Here is a 6,494-nt window from a genome sequence, read left to right as displayed (position 1 = left end):
TAGACGGTTATGTGAAAATTATTTCAAAGACCAAAACGAGCACAACTCGAACCGCGCAAAAAACAGGACGACGACTGGTCGATGCGAAAGAAGGGTAAGTCACGCGCGTTCTCCCGATTAGCCGTCCCTTTCCGTTTGCTCGATCGCTTCTCCTTCTTCTTCTGCTGCTCTCGCATAGAGTCACGTGTGTCGCGCGCCGTGACAATGACAGCTATACGGGAGCGCGAATGCGCGCACGTGCGCGCGCGTGTCGCAATTACACGCCGGCTTCAAGTATATACTTCTGCGCGTTCGACGCTGCTCTTAATTATTTTAATCGTTTGTTTGTTTGTCCGCGACTTTCGAGACTGCAGTGCAATTACACGGCGAATTGCGTCGACGTGGCTCTCTGCGTAGAAAGTTTAGAAACGCGCTCTCACTCCGAGTTATACATTCGGTTGCTTTTTCATATTTGCTTACACAGAGTCTCGCCCGAAGCGTTTTACACTCGCACGCTGTCCACTCGAGCTATTGATGTACATCCGATGAAATAGCACACTGCTCACTGCACAACACGGCGATCGGAGAAACTGACACTCGCTCTATTAATTGTTTTTATTTCATAAACACTCGATAGTAAATACACACACACACACACACGCGCATACAGGAGTTGGCCGCGCTGACCGCAAGTGCGTTGATGCGCAGGTGCAGGTGCGGCCGCGACTAGACTATAAGGGCCTTTCTCGCCGATGCGGCCGTAAGAAGCGACGACGGTGCTGCTCTGCTGCGGTACTCTACTAGGCGGACTGTGTGTGTGTGTGTGTGTGTGTGAGAGAGAGAGAGAGAGAGAGAGAGAGAGAGAGAGAGAGAGAGAGAGAATTGTCGGCTTGGATTGGCGCTGACTTCCCGCGCAAATCCTCCTCGGCCAATCGCGCCGAGACCGCGAAACCGTAATTGTCGGGGCTTCGGAGCCGCAGTGATGTATACCTATATATAGGTAACTACTTGCGCGCTTGTACCAAAACGGGGGATGGTGCGCTCTTTCGAAATTTTTTCTCTCCTTACCTCGTGAATTCTTTGGCTTTATATTTTTTTATGCGTGTATTCATTATTTATATTTTGAATTTAGAACGAAAACTATACGATTGAAACAAATAAAATATGATCTACGGATTTCCAGAGAGTTTGTTGCGTTAGTTCCTGGTTTTGAAATACTCTACCAGCGCTTCAAAGCAAACCCGCAAAAATTAAAACACAAAAATACACATTTACACACACCAGATCCCACAGTAAAAAATACGAACCGGATTACCAGGAAGTATGATTCAGTAAAAGTTTCTCTTCAAAACTAATCCGCCGGAAATCTAAAAAATTGCAAAAAATTGTTTCCAAGTTTAACAATTTAATTTTTTTCATAGAAAACAAAAGTATAGAGGCAATCAATCGAGCAGCAGATAAATTAAATCCCGGAAATCGAACAACACGTACTCGATCGTTCGAGTGAGATGAGCAGAGTTGAGGGCAAAAAGAAAAACGTGAAGGATCGCGCTCGTATATGGAGGAGAGACTGTACACTGGGCTATTCTTCGAATCCCCCTACGTAGCCTCTATCTATACAACATTGCGCGCGGGAGTAAGGCCGAGGAAGATGCGCAGGGCAAAAAGAAGAGGAAGAGTCGACCCGAGAGAGGAGCACGGCGAAAGAGTGGTATGCGCGAGTATGTGTACGTGTAATAAGCGAGAACGAGCCATAAGGGAGAAAGAGGATATAGAGGAAGGGAAAGTGAAGTGGTTGAGAGGATTTTTAATTGGAAATAATTAGCGGACTCTTATATTTACATTCGTCGAGCGTTGCTTGCTTTTCATCGTTATTCCCTCTAATGGTTCTAACTCCAGGCCGATTCGAGTGTAAATTAATTAATGGCTCGAGAGCTGAGTGTACGTTGCAATCGAAGGAAGAAACCGTCGTGAATTAGGAAATCGTTTGAACCGCAAAAAAGAACGAGTGTACATACTCAAGAGAGAAAGAGGCAGAGAGAAGCGAGAGAGCCAGAGCGCGAGAAAAAGCGAAAGAATACTCTCGGTCGAGCGAGGAACTTAGGTATATGTATATATACAGCACATCAGGTAGGTAGTCCGAGAGAAGCCCTGCACACGAGAGGCTGCAAGAAGAAGAAGAAGGAGAAGGCGGAGGTGGACCTTGCGACCTTTAACCTTCCTGGGAACCTCACTCGTAAGAAGGAGCCGCGGGGCCCGAAAGAGGGTCCGGGACCGCCGCACACTCATATACACACATACACACAGCTCTGTGGCAGCACACGTGTATATTTAACAGCGGAACCTTGCGTGATGTGTCCGCGCGCGAGCGCGAGAGAGGAAGATACCCGCCGTTGCCGCCGATGATTCCTCCCTCTCTCTCTCTCTCTCTCTCTCTCTCTCTCTCTCTCTTAGAACGCGCGGAGCCGTTAATCGAGGGGAAAAGAGGGAGAGCGAGAGAGCTTGGGTAAAAAAGAAGGACCATCACGGAATTAAATTGCAGTCGGAAGGTCAAATCGATCGATCGTTATATGCTGGCACGCTGGGATTTTCGGGTCGAGAGACGTGCACTTATATACGAAATGCCAAGCGCGAGTGTTGGGAAAAATGTGGAGAGCGAATTCTTCGCGTGGGTTATAGAATTACTGAATGATTTTCTCGCTCTCAAAATTGAAAATAAACGGGTAAATGAATTTGCGCTTTTGCGCATATAGAACGAAAATACCGATGAAATAGCGCGGTATTATTATTGCGTACAGCAGGATACGTCTAACAGAACGCGTGTGTGTATTGAATATAATCTAGTCTGACCAGTTTTGACACTATCTACTTGATGTCATAGCGTCTGCGTTATACACCATTAATTTTCCGTGATTATTATTCCGGCTCTTACTTTGGCGACAAAAAATCGAATTTTTCTTCTTCACAATATGTAGAATGCGTGATATAATCAACTTGTATGCCCACAAATCTATATACAGCGACCTAAGGCGATCGATCATCATCAAGACTTTTCACGCTCGATCTGTTACTCTCCACACCTGTCTCCATCGCGCGGAAAGCTCGAGTGCAGCGATGTGGAAAAAGCTTCATTCATGAACTTGGTCGCATTATGTATACATATATGCGAGCTCTATACAATTTCCGAGAATCGACCTCCTGCGGTCGGAAAATCGCGCTTCTCGGTATAATCGGATATACGATCGAACAGATAGTTCAATAGCTAAACTGTTTTAAACGAATAGTCGTATTGTGCTTCTATATCGGATTGACATGTATATGCACATGAATCAGGATATATTGTCACACTACTATGTTTTGATAAGTGTTCAATTTAAGCCATTCCTTTAAATATACATCATAATTTTTTATTCTATCGAAGATCCGTGAAGTCTTTCTCGAGATATAATGTACACCACGAAGATATCGATTTCATGCGCATCCAATCCGAGGAAAAGGCACAGCGTAAGTACCGATATCCATACTCGAAGCGGGTGGTCTTTTCGACTCCTGCGCGAATCGATCGCTCGCGGCAAATTGATTGCGCGCGCATTGCGAGCTATAATGTTTAATTATTACGGTAATGAATTACTAAAATGAACCGGACTCCGTGACTGGTGCGAGAGAACCGATGAGGCGAGATGCTTGTTTAGGCCCACCGTGGCCCTCGGGCTGGGCCATTCTTCAGGTGTTCGATTGGCCGAAAGGCCGACATTATTTTTTGTAATAACGTACGCAAAGAAGCTCTTGGATTTATGTCGCGGACTTGACTTGATCGTTATATAATAAGCATGGTGGATTGTTGAGATATCGGCACGCGTTTCGGGGATAAACGATGTCATGTTTATGTGATAATAAGCTCAGCCCAAGTTTTGTAAGAAAGATGATGATCGCAAGGACTGTTATAATTTAAAAAATTTAATACTGATAATAACTGAAAATTGTAGAACGAAATGGCGAGTGTTTTCCAGGTTAATCATCATAAGCAAATTGCACAGAGACGCTTTCCGTGTGTTAGTTTCATCATCATATTAATTGATACTATATCGCATGGAACTTTGCAAAAAATTATAACAACTACTGAAACTGTCAAAGGTATCAAGTTACTGTTCGAGGCTATCATGTTACATTTCATTCATATTTATATCGGGATATAATTCCAGTTTAGAAAAGTCACTCGGCAGCAACTCTATCGCAACATGGACAATTCTTTCTCACAACTTTGTCAGTGGCTGCGGATTACCGGTTCTGCAACTGCAGCATATGCGTACCTTGCAGTCAAGCACTTTTGGTGTCTTCAAATAAGTCAGCCTTTTTAGTTTACGCTTTAGTTTAATACACTTCCAGGTTAATCTATGCAATAAACGTAGTTAATTACAAATCGAGTGCGTAGAAACTATAAATTATTCATTGCCCGATTTTCGTTGGAGAAAATTAAATGTTTTGATATAAATCAGAAATTAAAAATCAATCAAAGAGCATTTATTTTTGAAAGTCGTCATCGCTGGATAAGTCATGCATATATATTTCGTTATTATGCGATAAGCTGCAGTTTATGTAATCTCTCATAGACGCATTTCAAATCTCAATGCGGTATGTTTACATTACAAGTTACATCGTGAGAAATGAAGATTTACACGATCTTACATACGCTGAAATAAGTGGTATACGATCGCAATTCGCAGTGAAGCAGTATATTATTATATTGAATAATTTACGACGAGGTAGCAATTTGGCTTCTGACTGATGACTCTTTTCGTATAGGTCCTATAATTGTTTCGCACAATTCTCGAATTATCCCCATCACACGAATTTTCACCAACAATAATCATTTTTCACAAACGCATATTAACTGTTACGTAAAAATGTAAACGATCTCTCGAGAATCGAAAGTGAATGATTCCAGTCGATGCGCCAGAGTATATTGAACGCGATCTCGCCAGCTCGTGTACGGCGTATTAATTACAATCATTTCCCGACCACTTAGAGCTGCCCGCGTGCGGAGATTCAAATTATAGATACGTGTGACCCGCGTATGAATCGAAGGCCATCGCGTGCAGCGTATTCTCATGCGAGATTTTAATAAGGCGCGAGATGGGGCTTCTTTAGAAAAATGCATATTGAACTCATGCGCGCGCGGGTCAGGAGTTGACCGAAAATATTCTGACCGCGAAATTGAATTTGTAATCTTTTCCGTCTGATCGAGAGAGAGAGAGAGAGAGAGAGAGAGAGAGAGAGAGAGAGAGAGAGAGAGAGAGAGAGAGAGAATGAGAGGATCAAATGCGCGCACGGCAGCAATTAAGATTACCTTTTGTTTAGTGGGAGTAAAGTCGTTAAAATTTTGTCGGTCAAACGTGCATGTATTGTACTCGATATTTAGGATGTATTGATGCAGCTCGAATTTATAGGTTTTAAAAAAGGATTGATTTTTTTTAAGTTTCAACATTTTAATAAAGCATTGTCGATTTAATTTAACATTAATATTTATTATTATGCTTTCAGACGATCTGAGGATCACGCCAGCTTTACTTCGCAGCAATCTTCGCATACGTATCGCAGAAAGAACTTCACTACCAGATTAACACACGCACGCACAAGGTAGGCTATACTTCAATTTCATTCTCAGTTATGTAATTTTCGACCGCGTTCACGGCCAAAAATTGCTAAACGCGAAGTTCAAGAGCACGTATAAGTGCACGTGAGCGCGCTTTCCCACCGATTCTCCAAGCGTATATATAGTATATGTGATATAGCGTAGCACGCGTTGCCGCAAACTGATAGAACATTATTGATGAGAAAGCGAGTAAGTATCCCGCTATACACTGCTCTCTTCCACCGACGATAGGTTATTATCGTTTGCGCGAACACCTCGTATTACATTCTATCGTCCGCGGCTGCATTATCCGAGAATTTGTTAAACTCGGTGCGTTTAAGCCAGTAGTGTAATACCTCGCATTCTTCGATGCAGCGTATACCCGCGAGATTCGGCTTTACACCGCTGAGAGTATGTAAGATCATGCTTCGCAGCAATAAGAGTTACACGTGCAGGTTATTGCTCTCGTGAATTTATAATGCGTCGATCAATGATCTAAGAATTCGCAAAAATGCGCTATTACACGCTGTAACACGATCTTCGCCGTGTAAAATTCGATCGTAAATTTGCTAACTGTAATCTTCGATCGCAGTGTCGGAAACAAGAAGTCAATTATAGCGTCGTTTTTATGTTAAAATTTCATCCAAACCCAATCTAAATCATCCCACGAGACTTTTTTCCAAGCTTATAGCGTGCGACTGGTTCCGAGTCTGGTCATTAACGCTATTCCTCGCCATAGATATACACGATCGCTATTTACTAGAAAAAGTTCACCAACGAACCCCTATACCGTTTAGAGCAGCCGCTGCCGAGACACATAACGGGTCAGTGCACGCGCGCAGCTCGCCTATCCGCTTTTCTAATACGCCGTCGATAATTTTGC

At 43.1% G+C, this 6,494-nt stretch overlaps 1 protein-coding gene across 2 annotated transcripts in view; it reads right to left on the bottom strand.

Annotated features, from left to right (window-relative positions):
* LOC100679431 overlaps positions 1-6,494 on the bottom strand; it is a 40,015-nt gene that overhangs the window by 11,507 nt on the left and 22,014 nt on the right. Inside the window, exon 1 of one of the 2 annotated variants that reach the window (XM_032597075.1) lies at positions 460-707. The exons of the other annotated variant lie outside the window; for it this stretch is intronic. The gene's annotated coding sequence lies outside the window, so the exon portion shown is untranslated. Of the gene's footprint in view, positions 1-459; positions 708-6,494 lie in introns of those variants that run through there. 2 annotated transcript variants of the gene reach the window in all.

Source organism: Nasonia vitripennis, chromosome 2 (genome assembly GCF_009193385.2).
Source record: "Nasonia vitripennis strain AsymCx chromosome 2, Nvit_psr_1.1, whole genome shotgun sequence".
NCBI lineage: Eukaryota > Metazoa > Arthropoda > Insecta > Hymenoptera > Pteromalidae > Nasonia > Nasonia vitripennis.
Note: the sequence above shows the minus strand (reverse complement) of the source record. Positions and strands in the feature narration are given on the sequence as shown.